We start from the raw sequence: 18573 nt of genomic DNA, 5'->3' as shown, positions 1-18573 counted from the left end.
ACCACTGGAGTCAAGCTATCCTGGCTGATGACGGCTGATAGCCAGAAACCGGTCCTAAGATGCTTGATTCTGGTCCAGGGAAGACATGGCTTGGCAGTCCGGGCTGGACTGTTCCTATGAGGCACAGGGTCAAGGCTGATTTGCATATGGTCATATCTGAACTGGGGTAGTGTGGAGGGCAAAAAACTATGGATTTAGGCCCAGATCTCTGTATTGGGGTGAATGTATGACTTTGTTCTGCATTCTGTCCATCAACTGTTGTTTTTGCATTTGTCACCCCAAGTGGGAAGGGTATGCTCAGAAATGAGTCCCATGCTCTCCACACCCCGGGAGTCAAGCTATCCTGGCTGATGACGGTTGATAGCCAGAAACCGGTCCTAGGATGCTTGATTCCGGTCCAGGGAAGACATGGCTTGGCTGTTCGGGCTGGACTGTTCCCATGAGGCACAGGGTCAAAGCTGATTTGCATATGGTCATGTCAGAACTGGGGTGGTGTGGAGTGCAAAAAACGACGGATTTAGGCCCAGATCTCTGTTCTGGGCTGAATGTATGACTTTGTTCTGCATTCTGTCCATCAACTGTTGTTTTTGAATTCGTCACCCGAGTGGGAAGGGTATGCTCAGACGTGAGTCCCAGCTCTCCACACCACTGGAGTCAAGCTATCCTGGCTGATGACGGCTGATAGCCAGAAACCGGTCATAGGATGCTTGATTCCGGTCCAGGGAAGACATGGCTTTGCAGTTCGGGCTGGACTGTTCCCATGAGGCACAGGGGCAAGGCTGATTTGCATTTGGTCATGTCTGAACTGGGGTGGTGTGGAGTGCAAAAAAATGATGGATTTAGGCCCAGATCTCTGTACTGGGGTGAATGTATGACATTGTTTTGCATTCTGTCCATCAACTGTTGTTTTTGCATTTGTACCTCGTACTCAGTGTGATGTTCGTGCATTTCTTGGCATAACTTCTTACTGTCGGCAATGAATTCCTAATTTCTCTCTTGTTACTAAACCTCTCCAGTACTTAACCTCTAAAGATGTGCATGAACCTCTACCCTGGACTGATGAGTGTTAGAATGCTTTTGACTCTTTAAAATCTCCACTTTGCTCTGCACCCTTCTTGGGTACTCCTGACTACCAAAAACCTTTTGTGCTTTATGTACAAGAGGTGGACGGTTTCTCGCTTTCTGTGTTAACCCCTTCCATGCTGCCGCGATTCTGCTCCTGTGCTGAAGATTTCAGCGCGGGTGCGGTCATGGCGGCCCCCAGCGGTCATCAGCACACCAGCACTGTAGTGCATGACGGCTGGGGGCCGTCATCAGCATGCAAGGGGTTAACACAAGGATTTGGTGGTAAGCAAAGACCTTGTGCCTATTTCTCGACGGTGTTGGATAACGTCGACAGAAAGCTTCCTAGCTGTTTAAGGGCAACTGCAGCAGTCGCGGTGGCCATTCGACAGTCGGAAGGGCTGGTTTTGAACACTGACCTCACAGTGATGGTACCGCACGCTGTGGATACATTATTGAACAAAACAAAGACCCAGCACCTTACGAGTGCACATCTTACTGGATACAAATTGACTTTGTTTGCTCGCCATATTATAATTAAACGGTGTGCCACTCTGAATCCTGCCACGTTACTACCCCTCCCTTCGGACGAGAAAAACAATGATGTACACAATTGTATATTTCGGACAGAGGAAGAGACAAAGGGATGGGTAGATCTCACAGATATTCCTCTATCTGACCCCCAACGGGAATTGTATGTGGATGGCTCTTGTTTCAAGTTACCAGATGGCACGACGACAGCTACATATGTGATTACGACTCTTCACACTGTAGATGAGGCTTCTCGAGTACCCTATCAATCAGCACAGGCAGCTGAGTTAGTGGCATTGCAACAGGCCTGTGAGTTAAGTGAAGGATTGAGAGTAAATATTCACACAGATAGCCAATATGCCTTTGGCGTGGCTCATAGCTTTGGTCGACTGTGGGCGGAGAGGGTTTTCTAACTTCCCATGGCCAGAGAATACAACATGGCCCTTTGATCCTACGATTACTGACCGCATTGATATTACCAGATAAGGTGGCTGTAGTTAAATGCAGCGCACATGAGACAGTGGTGGATGCCGTAGGTGAAGGTAATGCGTTTGCCGATCATATAGCTAAAGAAACTGCCAAATCTAAAATGTCCACAATGTTCGTGATTTCTTCTGCTAGGTGGGTGACGGAGACGGAAATGTTTGATAACACTATGGAAAGTGTCCGAGAGATACAGAAGGAAGCTACGTCTGCTGAACTGGCTCACTGGGAAAAGGAAGTGGGGAGATTAGATGAAAACGATTGCTGGTTGATTTAACCGAGAAACAGAGATGGTTGTTGCCCAATGCATTAGTGAATGCTGTAGTGACCATGGCACATGGCTCAGCACACACTGGGGCAAAGGTCATTTGTGCACTTTTGGACCCTGTGTGGAATAATCCTAATATCCCAAGGACTGCTGCTCATTTGGTTCAATACTGCATGGTTTGTTTACGACATAATCCTGGAGGTAGGGAACCTGTTCTCAGTGGGAATTTTGCACCACCATATTTGCCTTTTGAGGTGCTCCAAATGGATTATATCCAACTTGAGCGTGTGAATAATCTAAAGTATGTCCTGGTCGTGGTGTGCGCCTTCAGTAAATGGGTGGAGGCATACCCAACTAAAAAAAACACTGCTCTGGCAACAGCAAAGGCTCTGATAAAGGAATACTTCCCACGCTACGGATTGCTTCGGGTGATCTGGAGTGATAACGGGGGGCACTTTAATGCAGATCTTATCAGTCATGTTTGTAATGGGTTGTAAATTAAGCAGAAATTCTATGCGGCTCGACACCCTCAGTCTGCTGGACTGGTTGAGAAGTATAATGGAATACTGAAATTAAAGCTGGCAAAAACTCAAGACAGTACTGAGTTAAGGTGGCTCGATGCCTTACCATTAGCATTAATGTCAATACGGGTTACCCCACATTCTCGATCTGGCTTGTCACCTTATGAAGTTATCTTTGGGCGCCCTGCCAATGTGTTTGGGGAGTCCCAAGACCCAGAACATTTCATGATATTGGATATCCTATGATGACAGATTATCTGTATGCTTTGACTAAAGATCTTCTTTCCATTTATCAACAGGTTTCAGCAGTGTTGCAGCCCCTGCCAGAGGGTCCAGGACATCGTTTGGAGCCAGGACAGTGGGTCTTGGTCCGCAACTATCAGCGGAAATCCAGCTTGGACCCTATTTGGTCCGAGCCGCATCAGATTCTAGTGGCCACATGGACGGCGGTGAAGGTGAACGGAAAGAGACATTGGATACACTTGTCTCATGTCAAGAAATTGCCCCTCCTGCTTCCTTATAATCAGCAAAACCAGGAAGGAATTTTGACCCAGGAGAGTGAACGAGCCCCTCGCTTTGTCCCTTTTTCTGATGCCCTAGAAGTTGGAGAAGGGTACGGAGAAGGAGCACTGGGCTTGGAAGGGGTCTTGTCAATTCTGCACCAGTGATTGCCCCAGATTCTGTTGCCCCTGCAGTTGAGCGAAAAGCTCATGATACTTCTATTGCGACGTATTCACCATCCTCTGTTTTCTTCTCTGATCAGGAAACGCCTGGCCATGTTCAAAACAATCTGCAGCCCAGAAAACGACACGGTACCCCAGGTGAAGATGGTAGGAGATACGGAAAGACTCAAGTAATAGGGCTTGTCAGAAACATTTCTGGGATTCTGAGTGAGACACTGGATTGAACACGTTGAGAGCCTGGAAACTTTTGTTTGCTCCGTTCAGAAAGAAAGACTGAATCTCCTGTTTGAAAGGGGCCCAGATTGTGATTTCCTCAAAGGTTGTGTGAGAACATAACTCCAACGTGAAAGTCTGCTTTGGTTTTTCTTTGTGATGAACGATAGGAGCCTGCCTGTGAGGCTCTAGATGGACACAGGAAAGAAGCACCCGCTGGCAGGTTGGACTGCATTGCCCGAGTTTATTTTTGGACTCTTAGCTAGCATCTACCCTTTTGCTCGTTTCGTTCCCGAGGAGGAACGTCCTCTTCCACCACGTTATCACGCTGTATATATGCCTGTCTTTTCGAGTTGGACACAGCGTGTTACAATTGCATTTGTGGTCAAAATAGCGATTTTGTTAATAATATTAATGAGTGTGTTTATATATTTAGAATTTCGTCACCCTATGCATACTGTTTTAGGAACCACTGCCCCGCCTCCGTAACATATATTCTATACCTTAGCCCCACATAAGGAAAGGCACCTTCAGACTTATACGAAATATGTTTTTGTTGAAATGCTTCATCAAACACACAGTTCTACGAATACTACGAACTGTCGGGTTTGCGGCCTTTTACCCTGGGTTATGCGCAAGCATGATTTATTCATCTTTTTGCCCCTGTCCTATTTAGGAAGTTGTGAAGCTTGGTTTAAGTTACTCTCCGTGATGTACATGCATTATACTGAAGATACTCAAAGATATACGGAGAAAGACTACGAGATGATTTTAGCATGTATAGAGGTTCATCAAGGTTTTGACCCAAAAGGAAATGATGGGGAGGGGTCCTTAGATCCAAATGCATGTATGAATTTGTATACGGAACATGTAAACATCACCTGGTTAAAAAACAAAATCCTGGATTTTGAAGAATTCAATTTCACCCAAAATTTTCAACAATTAAAAAAAAAAATGTTACAGATGATAGAGCAATTCCATTAAACAGTACCTCTGCATTTTGTGTTCAGGGAGCAGGGTACACATCGGTAGGAGAAAGTCGATGCAATTACACCTATCGGTTACATACTTTCAGTAGCCCTCCATTGTTGACTACCCCAAATGTATATTTTGTCTGTGGAGAAAATGCTTATACCTGGCTTCCCCGCGTCTGGACTGGGCGTTGTTTTTTGTCCTTCTTGTACCATCCAGTTTATATAGCCCCTTCTAATTATCATAAGGATCCTCGATTAGATAAACGGAGTCTGCCCCTCTTTAGGAATAAGAGAGCGATAGATACCACCGACATAGACCAAACAGATATCACTGAGCAGCACTTTATTGATATTGTAAAGGGGGTATTTCCTATTTGGGGACCCATCATAACTAGTAAGGAAGTACGGCGTCTGTCCAGAGTAGTCGAAAGGGTGATCAATACTACTGCAGGTATATTGTCCAATTTAACTGTAGAGCTTCAAGCGACGAGACTCGTTTCGCTTCAGAATCGAATGGTTTTAGACGTCATCCTGGCTAACCGAGGAGGAGTGTGCCACGTGATCAGCAGCTCCTGTTGTGTATACAGCCCTGACTCCGCCCCCTCTGTTCATCTGGTCATTCAAAAGTTACATCGTTTGGCATCTGAAGTACATGCAAAAACTGGTACCTGGTCCCTATCTGGTTGGTTTTGGGGACTGTTGTCCACCTGGGGATGGAAAATTCTGATGGTACTGGCAGGTATATCCAGTATCATATTCACCTGTTGCCTTTGCATACAATGTAGGCCTGCATGCTGCTCTTACTGTGCTACTGAACTCACCTCCTCTGTGACTGGTCCTTGCCCAGCAGCGGTAAAAGCCCAATTAGTTCAGCAAGAAATAAAAGATATGATGCAGATTGACAAGGGGATCTTTGAAGACTAAAGCCATTTTTAGTTAGCTACATCATGCTAAAAGGGCCATTCTGAGGGATAAAAGTTAGATTTCCCCTACACGAGAAGTATCAGACATATGTATTGTGTTAGAATGATGTATCAATCAATCAATCAATCAAAACATTTATAGAGCGCGCTACTCACCTGTGAGGGTCTCAAGGCGCTGAAGGGAGGGGAGGTGCTGCTACTGCTTGAATAGCCAGGTCTTGAGGTGCCTCCTGAAGGTGAGATGGTCCTGGATCAGTCGTAGGTGTGCGGGGAGGAAGTTTCATGTCTTGGCGGCCAGGTAGGAGAACGATCTTTCTCCGGCTGTGGCTCTGTGGATCCGCGGGACGATGGCGAGGGCGAGGCTGGCGGAGCGGAGCTGGTGGGTGGGAGTGTAGAACGTGAGGCGGTTGTTGAGGTATTTGGGGCCCATGTCGTGGAGAGCTTTGTGTGCGTGGGTGAGGAGCCTGAATGTGATCCTATTATTGACGGGGAGCCAGTGCAGGTCTCTCAGGTGGGCGGATATGTGGCTATGGATGTCGAGGATGAGTCATGCGGATGCGTTCTGTATGCGTTGTAGTCGTTTCTGGAGTTTGGCGGTGGTTCCTGCGTATAGGGCGTTTCCGTAGTCCAGTCGGCTAGTGACGAGGGTCTGGGTGACCGTCTTTCTGGTTTTGGTGGGGATCCACCGGAATATTTTTCACAGCATGAGCAGGGTGTTGAAGCATGATGACGAGACGGCGTTGACTTGCTTGGTCATCGTGAGGGTGGAGTCCAGGATGAATCCCAGGTTGCGTGCATGGTCCGAAGGTGTTGGTGCGGAGCCCAGTGCTGAGTGCCACCAGGAGTTGGTTTTGGCGATGGCTGGGTCTTTGGTGAGGGAGAGTATCAGCTGGGTGTCGTCGGCATAGGAGATGATGTAGATGTTGTGTTTGCGTACGATGGCGGCAAGGGGGCTCATATAGATATTGAAGAGTGTTGGGCTGAGCGAGGAACCTTGGGGTACGCCGCAGATAATTTTGGTGGCTTGTGAGCGGAAGGGAGGGAGGCGGACTCTCTGGTTTCTGTCGGAGAGGAACGAGGTGATCCAGTCCAGGGCCTTTCCTTGGGTCCCAGTGTTGAAGAGGTGTGTTATTAGGGTGTGATGGCATACGGTGTTGAAGGCTGCCGAGAGGTCCAGGAGGATGAGGGCGGTTGTTTCTCCGTTGTCCTTCAGGGTCCTGATGTCGTCGGTGGCTGCGATGAGGGCGGTCTCGGTGCTGTGGTTGGATCAAAAACCGGACTAGGAAGGGTCAAGCGAGTTGTTTGTCTCGAGAAAAGCATTCAGCTGTTTATTGACGGTCTTCTTGATGACCTTGGCCAGAAAGGGAAGAAGAGAGATGGGGCGGAAGTTATTGAGGTCTTTGGGGTCTGCTGTGGGTTTCTTCAGAAGGGCGTTGATTTCTGCGTGCTTCCAGCTCTCGGGGAAGGTGGCTGACGCGAACGAGATGTTTATGACATTCTGGAGATGGGGTGCGATGATGGTGTCGGGTTTGTTGAAGATATGATGGGGGCATGGGTCCGAGGGGGAGCCGGAGTGGATGGAGTTCATGACGTTGGTGGTTTCTTCAGTGCTGATGGGGGTCCAGGCGCGGAGGGTGGTGGTGGGGGTCATTAGTTCGGTGACTGGAGGCGGATTCTGGGGTCTGAAGCTGTCGTGTATATCTGCGATCTTTCGGTGGAGGAACGTGGCGAGGAAGTTGCAGAGTTCTTGCGATGGTGTGATGTCGTTGTTGCTGGCGCTGGGGTTGGAGAGTTCTTGATGTTGAAGAGTTCCTTGCTGTTGTGGGTGTTGTTGTCTAGTCGCTCTTTGAATGATGTCCTTTTGGTGGTGCGGATCAGCTGGTGGTGTTTGCGGGTGGCGGTCTTGAGGGCTGTCATGTTTTCTGTAGTTTGTTCATTGTGCCAGGTTTTTTCGAGGATTCGGCAGTACTTCTTTGACTCTTTGAGGGCGTCTGTGAACTTGGAGTTTTCCTATAGCTGGTCATGCCTGGGGGGTTCTTCAGAGGTGCGAGGGCATCGGCGCAGTTGGTGATCCACTGTGCGAGTTTGTGGGACGCGTCGTTGGTTTCAGCGGTGTTTGTTGGTGGGTTCTGGCTCAGCGATGAGAGGAGATGGTCTGTGGTGATTTTGCTCCAGTGTCTGCGGGGGATTTGTTGCGTGCGGTTGTGGGATGTATTCTTCTTGAAGGTGAAGTGGATGCATCTGTCGTCGGTCCAGTGTAATGTTAATGTTAATGTTAATAGGTATTTGTAAGCGCTCGTACGCCCGGGGGCTTCATGGCGCTGTAGGAAGGAGCTAGCGCAGGGTCACAGGAGAGGGAGCAGCTCAACAGTGCGCCTGAGTGAAAAGCCAGGTTTTCAAGGAATGTCTAAAACTGAGGATGTTGTCATTCAGTTTCAGATGGAGGGGAAGGGAATTCCAAAAACCAGCTGCAAGAAGGTCAAAGCAGCTGCCTCCAAGACGCTTCCTCTTGTAAGATGGAACAGTCAGAAGAGATTTATGAGTGGAGCGGAGATTACGTGAGGGAGTATATCTCTTAAACATGTCTCTGATGAAAAAGGGGCCAGAGTCATGCAGAGATTTAAATACAATGCACCCTGTTTTAAACGCCACACGCTGCTCCACAGGCAGCCAGTGTAGCTGTTTCAGGCCGAATCTTACAGACTGCCTCTTAGAGAGGTTCAGGAGGAGTCTGGCGGCCTGGTTCTGAACCAGCTGAAGGCGTTTGAGCTCTCCAGCTTGAATGCCAAGGTAAAGGCTGTTGGAGAAGTCAAGTCTGGACAGAACCAGGGAGATGACTATCTGAGTGAGAGCGGCCGGGGAAAAGAAGCTAGCAATTTTCTTGATTTTCTTCAGCTGGAAGAAACTAGCTGAGACAACTGCTCCTACTTGTTTTTTAAGGGAGAGGTCTTCGCTAATGTGTATTCCCAGACTCTTGACCGAACATGACTTAGATGGGGGAGTTCCCATACAGGAAGGCCAGAAGCTGGGGTTCCAGCTGAGGGCGCTCAGTCCCGGCAAGACCAGTTCGGTCTTGCCAGGGTTGAGCTTCAGATGACTGCAGTTCATCCATTTTAAAATGTGGGACATAGTGTTTTGAAATTCAACCACAGCATCCTTGGTGTTTAAAGGGAAAATCAACTGCAGATCGTCTGCATAGTTGAATATCGTTACTTTGGCCCTCCTAAGGGAGTGCAGAAGGGGGCGTAGATATATATTAAAAAGCAGGGGTGATAACAAAGAGCCCTGCGGGACTCCGCAAGTAGAGGATATGGTGGGGGCAGTGAAAGGTCCTAGTCTGACAGCCTGAGTGCGCCCCGTAATAAATGAGCGGATCCAGCTCAATGCCAGGCCCCTGAGACCTGCCTGCTCGACACGGTCGACCAAGATGTTATAGTCGACCGTGTCGAAAGCGGCTGAGAGGTCCAGCAGCACCAGAGCCTGATGTATTCCCTCATCCGCATTCCGTCTCAGGGTATTCTGCACCGAGAGGATGACCGCCTCGGTGGAATGACATGGGCGGAAACCGGCCTGATTCGGTGCAAAATACTCTGATTCTTCCAAGAATTTGGAGATGCTGTTACAGACATGAGCCTCCAAAAGTTTGGCGCAGTAAGGCAACAGGGATATCGGCCTATAGTTTTGCAGGTCCTGCGGATTAGCACCTACTTTTTTTAACAAGGGAATAAGAAGGGCTTTTTTAAAATTTTCAGGGACTTTACCCTGAGAGAGCGTGCCATTCAGTAAAGAGAGTATACCCTCCGGAATACTGGCTCCCACTTCTCTCAAGATAAAAGGGGGGCAGATGTCGTCAGGAGAACCTGATGTAACTTTGGCGAGGAGATTGAGCAGCATAATGCTGTCAACAGGGGGAAGTGAGCTCAAGGTCGCAGTGTTATGAAAATTGTCAGTCAATAAAAGCGGGGACTGAGTAGTAGGGATGCTTTGTTTGATAGCACTGATTTTATCCGAAAAAAAAGAATTAAGTGAGTTACACAGCTCCTGAGTAGGGGCTATCGGGAGAGACGTTCTGTCGCTAGCACTCAAGTTCTCTACGATGTTAAACAGCTCTTTGGATTTGTTGTGAGCATTAAGGATCTTTTTAGAGAAGTAGTCAGTTTTATGTTCCTGAAGCAGTTTTTGGTAATCCTTTCGTGTCTTGCAATAGTTAACTCTGTCTGCTTCTAAATAGTCTGTTCGCCACTTGCGCTCCATCTGACGAACTCCAAGTTTAAGACTTTTCAAAAGAGGTGAAAACCACCTATGGGCGTCGTTGGTACGAGAGCGGGGAAAATTGGTGCAAGGAGCATAGACATCGGCAGCCTGAAGTAGCCACCTGGAGAATGCTGCTTCCATTTCTTCAGTGTCCTGATCTAAAAGAGGACAAGAAGATCTTAAAGTGCCAATAAAAGCCGAAGTATCCACATTCTTCCAGATTCTAGTTTTGCCTCCTAACTGAATAGGAGGTTTCCTGTGATTTTCAATGGTCAAGGTGAATTTGATCATGAAGTGATCCGACCAAATGCAAGGCAAGATGGAGTTGATGGCCAGAGGGATGTTCTGAGACCAAATTTGGTCAAGGCTGTGACCTTTTATATGAGTAGGGAGGTGGATCTGCTGAGTGAGGTTCATATCTAGAAGGACATCTTTCAGTGCAGCTGCCTGGGTACCTAACTCCGCCGGGTCCAACCAAAGATTAAGATCACCTAGCAGCACTATTTTTTTATGTGAAATTATTAAGGGGGCGAGCTGTTCTGCTAAAGCAGCCGCAAAACTGGGCATATTTTGAGGGGGGCGGTAAATGAGGATCATAAGTAGAGTGCCGCAGTTGTTATCCAGTTTGATAATCAGGTTATCTGAGCAAGTAAGGTTCAAAGATGGTAGAAGTGTGACTTTATGAGACTTGCGTAAGATCACGGCGACCCCCCCGCCCCTTTTGTCCGCAGGTCTATCCACATGCAGAATGTAATAATCTGAAGGGACCGCTGCCAAAATATCGGGTAGGGAGTCAGCATTCAGCCAAGTCTCAGTAAGGAATAAAAAGTCAGGCTGCTCAGTTTGAAGAAAGAGAAAAATGTCCAGATGGTGCTTAACCATGGACCTGGTGTTGAGGTATGAGCATTTGAGGATAGTTTTAGGGTTAGGGGGGGGTGGAAAACAATCGGGGAGGCTAGGCAGTGGGGTTTTACCGATGGTAAACTCTGGCCTCAAGATACCATGGGTGGCAGCACGTTTTAGAACATAGGCAGGGAGGACGGGTCCCATGCTAGTGGAGGGTCTAAGTGACAACAACTCAGGTGAGGAGTATTTCTGTATTGTAGTGTAGTCCGGAGGAGTGGATGAAGGAGACGTGGTTGCTGGCTGAGAAGATGGGGTCGAGCGTGTGGCCAGCGATGTGGGTTGGGGTGTTCACCAGTTGTTTGAGTCCGAGGTTGGCGAGGTTGTCGAGTAGGGTGGTGGTGTTGTTGTCACTGTTTTTCTCCAGGTGGAAGTTAAGGTCTCCTAGGAGTATGTATTCTGGTGAGGCTAGGGCGTGCGGGCTGATGAAGTTGGCGATGGTTTCACTGAATTGCGTGCGTGGGCCCGGGGGTCTGTAGATGAGTGTTCCTCTAAGGGTGGTCTTGGGGTCGGTGTGAATCTGGAAGTGTAGATGTTCGGCGGCGGAGAGTGAGTCTTCGGTGATGGTCGTGATGTTGATGGTGTTCCTGTAGACGATGGCGATTCCTCCCCCAGTTTGGTTGACATGGTCCTTCCTGGTAATTTTGTAGCCGTCCAGGATGGCTATGGCGATGTCGGGGGCGAAGGAGGCGTTCATCCAGGTTTCCGCGAGGAAGGCGACGTCTGGTGCTGTTGTGTCGAGAAGGTCCCAGAGTTCGAAGGCGTGCTTCTGGATGGAGCGTGTGTTGAGGAGGATGCATTTGAGGTGGTTGTTGTTGTTGCGAGGTCTGGTGGGCGCTCTGCAGGTTCGGAGGCAGGTGTATTTGCAGGCTTGGCAGGTGAAGGGTCCGTGGGTTCGCTTCGGGGTGGCTCGGTAGCAGGCGGGTGTTTGTCCGGTGTTGAGTGCGGTGAGGGCAACGGAGTCATATCTCAGTCGAGGGCTCTGGGTGCGCAGGGGCCAGGAGTTCTGGCGCTGGGCGCGGTCCAGGCACGGACGGGCGCAGACGGCCTTGCCTTAGGCGCGCCTTCGGCACGCCAGCGGCGCGGCCGCTGCATGCGGCCTCCATAAGAAGGGTGTCGGAGGGAGGAGCAGCCGGGAGGCGGGAGAGGGTGGCGAATGGGGACAGCAGGGGGCGGGGCCACAGGGAAGCAGCGGTGGGAGAAGGTGGTGCGGAGGGAGGCGGGGGAGGGGGGCACAGGGCACAGAAAACGAAGCAAAAACAAGATCAGGGCACAGAGGAAAAACGGGGAGAGAGGGGCACAGGGCACAGAAAACAAAGCAAAAACAAGATCAGGACACAGAGGAAAAACGGGGAGAGAGGGGTACAGGGCACAGAAAACTAAGCAAAAACAAGATCAGGGCACAGAGGAAAAACGGGGAGAGAGGGGCACAGGGCACAGAAAACGAAGCAAAAACAAGATCAGGGCACAGAGGAAAAACGGGGAGAGAGGGGCACAGGGCACAGAAAACGAAGCAAAAACAAGATCAGGGCACAGAGGAAAACCGGGAGAGAGGGGCCCAGGGCACAAAACGAGGCAAAACGAGATCAGGAGCACAAAGGACTTACTAGTGCCACAGGAGGACCGTGCTGCGGCTGGGGGGCGACCTACCTGCTGGCAGGGTCAAAGGTCGCTCTGTATGTATGTATGTATGTATCTATATAACCTATATATCCTCTATGCTTAATATGCACACTGCATTACCTCTATTTGCTTTAGCTAGTAGGAAAAGGTTTATTCTGTCCGTTTGTTCTATACTAATAGAGTAGGCTGAGAAACCGAACAGATGCCATCTTTTCTCTGCTTGTGTCAGACACGAGCTGTGATCACGTGTTACTCTGCATTAGTTGGCAGTTCCCAGTCCATTTGAATCACTGAGAGCACCTGAAAGTAAACTGTTCCCCCTCTGTGCTGGGACTCAAGGTTGCATCTGGCTTTGGGTGCGATAAGCGCATTCCTGGATGCGCAGTACCTACACTCCCGGGCACCAGGACGAAAGGAAGCCACCCCACCTGACCTTCCCAGTAATAAATTAGTAAGGCTTTGAAGCAATCATGGGTGCCATATATGGTCCTTCTAGGGGCCCAAGAGCCAAGTGGTGTTTTTCCATTTACGGTGACTTCATGTGTTGAACTGAAAGTATATATGTGCGGTTTTGAATGTAAGCTAGCAGTCTTCTCCGCGCACCTGATGGGTGAGGGTTGGAGAGGCTGCTCTATTGAGTATTTTGCATAATAAACAATTGAACTTTCTTCACTGCCAACTGACTGGTAATTTGGTAATTGGTATTGGGGCTATTGATATGTATAGCTCCTTATGTTATTTTTTTTTGATACGCCAATCCCTATGGAAGTGATGGAAGATGTTGAATTCACAGAGGAGGACCTAGCCATCCCCTGAACCATTTGCACCCTCCCAGGAGGAATGAAGGAGGACATACCTCTAGGACTTTCCTCTGTACCCTCTATACTATTCCCTGGGGGATTAGAGTTTTCCAGTGAGGTGCCTTAATTTAAATACTTAAATAAAACCACTTATGTTTTGCTCGGCAATGTTGCGAGCGCAAGGTAAGTGGTTTTATTTATTCTTTTATTTTATTTTCCCTATCCTGTCATATGTCGACTTCCTGCTTGCCCTGCCCACCACTCTTATCTGTCCCGGCCACACCTCTGTGGATCGATCACTTCATCGGCACCCTGCATCTCATCTCTGATGATGACACATCTCTTCATCTGTATTGTCCACCTCAACCTTGACAAAGACGCAACTAAGGTACCAAGACCGGTCCCTGTATCTAATCGGTGCTCTACTGTGGTCAGCCTAAACATTTGCATTTTACCCTGTCTAGACCAACAATATAGCCCTGGTTGCCACTTTATGCTTAAAAGGCACTCCATTTCAGTTTATTCTTTAAAAATCATAACTCCAGTTTTAATTATTGAATTTGTTTTGATTTTGTCTTATTTTGTTCATTAAATTATGCTCTGTTTTTTAACCAGGTGTGGTATCTTTTTGAGTGGTGTTTTCACTGTTTTACTATTTGAAGTGTTGCACAAATACTTTACACATTGTATCTTTAGTTAAGCCTGACTGCTCTGTGCCAAACTACCAGAAGGTGAGCACAGGTTAATTTATGGTGTATATCTGACTTACCCTGACTTGTATTGTGGTTCCTGCTTGGACAGGGTACATACCTCTGGCAAACCAGAAACCGAGGCTCTAGAGAATCCAGGCGGCAGCAGGAAAACTCGCACTATCAAAAACACGTCGGTCATCAACATCTCTGGTGTTAGCTGAGATGCACTGGCTCCCGGTGAGCCAAAGAATATTGTTCACAGTCTTTGTGTATCGCATTCAAAGCGCTCCATGGACTCGGCCCCAAACCACTTCGGGGTAGGTTTGGTTGATATGAACCTGCTCGTAGCCTACAATCTTCGTCAGCCAATCTGACAATTATCCCGAGGACAAAGAGAGCTACAATGGGGAGAAGAGCATTCGGCATTGCAGCTGCCCACCTATGGATAGTCTCCCTCTGGAAATGAGGCAAATACAGGAGCTATTGTTGTTTCTGAAGGAAGTGAAGACCTGGCTTTTTCCCAGAGCATTATTAACGGGTCAGTTGTTGCCCTTACCATTTTGCCGTATCTAAGCGCCAGGATGCCCGTAGGGTTACAGTGCGCTTTATAAATTTCGATACAATACAATTGTTTTCAATGGTGCTCCCAACATCAGATTTAACTGCCCGTGAGGTAAGGATGTAGCCATTTCAATCCCCAAAATATTTCTTCACCATTTAATGTGTCAACTTATGATGTCAGCAGTTGCCCTGCCTGTGCTTGGCCTTTGACCAACGTCTGTCTGTGACTATCTAATATTGCTTCTTGTGGAAACTCGTATGAGGTAAGCTAACCCAGCAGGTTGCAGTTCATTGAGTAAGCAATATTGATTTTTGTGATCGCTACTCAGTGTGATTTGAGTCTTTGTGTCTTTCTCTGCGTGCGCCCATTTGTCAGTTTTTTGGAGCAGCAGAAAGAGCTACATGTATTTACATAAAATGTCGATAAATGTGTGTTATAGGAAATTTCGTGTATGCTACATCTTTTTAGCCCTTTTTGGCTAGGATTTTATTCTCAATATTGTGTTGATGTATAAAAAGCACGGACTGTGCTTTGAAATACAGCATTGATGGCTTTGTTTTTAGTGTTGGTTGCTCTAGTTGAGGGGTGAGTAAGAAAACCCTTTTAAATTTTGCTTTCATCCCATACATTTTAGCTGAAAATAAGTATTTAGCCGACTTTGAAACAGAGGATGGTAGACTTCAATATTTTTGGTTGTTTAGCTGAAAATTAAATCTGGTATGTTTCAGGTGTTAGTACATTTGGGACTATTTCTTGAATGCTCAATTGCAGTGCTCAATGTCGTGGGCTGTCATGACTTTGTATATTTGTGGGTAAAAGCAGACCTTGCGTTGTTCATAAAACGTCATCCCTTTGGCTGCTCCTAGACCGTTTACTTGATGTTTACCTTGTTTACTCTTCGTAAACAGGAACGATTATATGGCTGTGTAAAATGCCCAACATTACAATGCCACCTCTGCTATTGGCGTTTTAATGTTTGCTCAAGTAAACTCTTTGGGCCTCATTTATGAGGTCTTGCGTCAGTTTTGCGCTTCCGATGCGTCACGTCATCGGCAGCGTAAAACATGCCTCCTGCTGTGCACTATTTACAAAGTGACGCATCTAAGCAGATGCGTCACTTTGTAAACCCCTGCGCTACATTATAACTGCATCAGGTATAATGTATGCAGAGGGGGCGTTCCCCCGCAAAAAGCCCCGTAATAGTGACGATATCACTGCGTCACTTTTAGGACGCTGTTGCGTCAAAATCTTGCGCCTGCCTAACAGCAGGCGTAAGACTGACGCAAGCCCTTTCACATGGGGCTTTCCCCATGTGAAAGGACGCATTGCTGGAGTTGCGTCACTTTTGTGACACACCCCAGCAATGCGTGACTTTTGCGCTTACTGATACGTCAGAAATACTGACGTATCTGTAACTCCTTGCGACATGATGCGTCATACTGTAAATATGACGCATCATTGGTGTCGCAAGGAGGACGCAGTGAAAAGTGACGCATCGCTGTTTTCAGGCAGCGATGCGTCACTTTTCATAAATGAGGCCCTTTAAGTCTAGACATAGCTTGGCAAAATTTGATAAAATGTTGCATTCACGATACACCAGCCAGCAATGCTGAGCTTCTGTCTCTCATGGCTTTAGACTAACCCTGGGCACAGTGCTCTACTCCGTCCACGCAGTCTGCATAGAGCTGTCTACTTCGCGATCCGCAAAGTAGGCGTAGAAGGCAGGAGGAGAGAAATGCGCATGTGCGAGCACCCGCGCATGCCCATTTGTCAGGAAGAAGTTGCGATAAAGCAGGAAGAGGGAGCCCCGGGACGCCGCATCTCTGGTAAGTCTTTTTCATTACTTTTATTATGGTTTTAGAGATTATCGGGCCATTTAAAAGAGGGTAGGAGGGAGGCGGGCGGCACGTAGTGGGGCTACACGAAGTGTGTGGGGGATGCGAAGATTCCCCCCACTTCGTGAAGATCCGCGTAGCCCCCTACGCCCACTACGGCCAGGCCTACTTAGACTAGAGTCTGTCTGATAACCTTGTAAAACTGGCTCATACTGCAGACCTTCCATCCATAACTCTGATTTGGAATTGAGAGCTATGTTAATGATGAGTGTGCGAGCTTGTGCATCATTGCATTCCTTGCCTAGCAGCATACTTAGCGGCACAGCTAGCTTCTTAACGGCGAGGATTATTGTATCCACAAGAACTGGCTTCTGCAAGAAATGGCTGGAGAGAAAAAATACCCTTCAAATGCCCTAGTCACTTTATTGACTAGCCAATGTTCCTTGTGAGACGTTGGCTTAAGAAGGTGCCAATGTTTTCCCTTTTAGCAAGCAGGATTCAAGAAACATTCACCTTAGGGCTTGTGATCCTTGCCAAAGTTTAGGTCAAAACCCGTATACGATGCATGCTTTATTAGTCGGATGCTGAGAGGATTAAGTATGCTTACCTTACTCTCTGCACCGAATTCAAATCCCATGAATCGCATGCGCTTGTATTCATTTACTTAGCTCTACAAAACCTGTTACATAGTGCTACGTTAACAGTTAGCTGTTATAGGGAAAAGTAGCTTTTCTACGATAGTGTTTCTACTTGTGCTGCTCGGTTTCTGACCATTTCTGACACATGGATTTTATCAAGCTTTCTGTAAAATCTATTTACTCAGCTCTGACTTGTTGTTTTTACTTTGCCATTCTGTTTGCCCTGAAGGCTGCTTTGAGGCTCACTAGCGTCTCCTAAATACTACATTTAATGTTCTTTCTAGGATAAGGTGTTACCAATTTACGTCCTTCTTTGTAAGCTAATTAGGCGCTACTGCCTCTGATGCTACATTTATCTTTTTGTGCCGCTTTTTGAAGATGTTTCCTCCTAATTCACATCCATATTGGAGGTGAGCAGGTGGGAAACCAAATTCCCTTCTCTTGAATTAAATCACTTAAAACAAAAACACTGTCGAAGTGAGAGAAAACCAAGTTAAAGGGTATTTTAACCCCCATCCGCAAATGCAGGGTAGTGATCCTCATCCGCAAGTCTTTCCCGGCCACGGTGTCGAAGACATGGATGTACCCAGACGGACGATACGCATTCGCCAAGCTATGAATAGGGGAAGCTCACGTCTGTGTGGGATCAGTTTATACCCTGACGAAAATGAACAAATCATTCCTTCTTCAATTGAACCGCTTACTAGCAGAAATAGATGCCTCGCAGTACCTTATAGGTGGGCATTGGAACCTGGTGAGAGATCCAGTCCTGTACAGAACAGGTTCCCTCGACAGGGGCAATGCTGCAAACAGGGCCCCGATGGGCGACATACTAGTGGATAATGTGCTGGTGGATCACTGGCGCCTCTAGAAAATGCATTTATCTCCCCTACTCATTGCACGCTCTCTCACTTGGATTATATCCTAGTCTCCCAAAGAGTGGTGCAGATGGTCCAGGAGTCCCACATCCTGGAGGCAGCACTCTCTGACCACTCTTCGGTTCTTTTATCACTGCAAATAGGACTGGCCGGGCTGGGACACAAGCCCTGGCGCATGAATATTCAGTGACACTGAACCACTAAGGGTAAATCCCACCTATGAGAACCCCTTCAGGGCTACCTCATCAGCAATCAAGGATCAATGGACTCTGGCAGTACTCTCTGGGCCACATCAGATGCTACCATTCCGGGCCAACTTATATGGGCTGCAGCACAAGCCAACATGCAAAATGCTGCCCAACAGAAGGAGTTGGAACAGGACATTGCGTCCTATACCCGCTTTTACACAGCAAAGCCAACCCTACAGCACTACAAATCTTTTAGAGCAGGCCCGCATGGCATTGAACGGCCAAGGCAGAGTAAACCCTACAAAGAATGAAAGGAAGACACTACGAACAGGGAGAAAAGGCAGGGAGACTACTTGCGGCACAATTACGCCAAAGAGAAGTTGCTATGGCCATACCGGCTATACGGTCAACCGGAGTAATCAAGCTCGCCTGGCCCCAGAATATTGTGAACGAATTTGCTTTGTTCTACAAGTCTCTTTATATACCATGGAGACACAGGCTGATGAGGACAAGATGGTTACTTTCCTTACAGGGGTGGACCT

This window comes from Lissotriton helveticus, chromosome 1_1 (genome assembly GCF_964261635.1).
Source record: "Lissotriton helveticus chromosome 1_1, aLisHel1.1, whole genome shotgun sequence".
Taxonomy (NCBI): domain Eukaryota; kingdom Metazoa; phylum Chordata; class Amphibia; order Caudata; family Salamandridae; genus Lissotriton; species Lissotriton helveticus.
Note: the sequence above shows the minus strand (reverse complement) of the source record.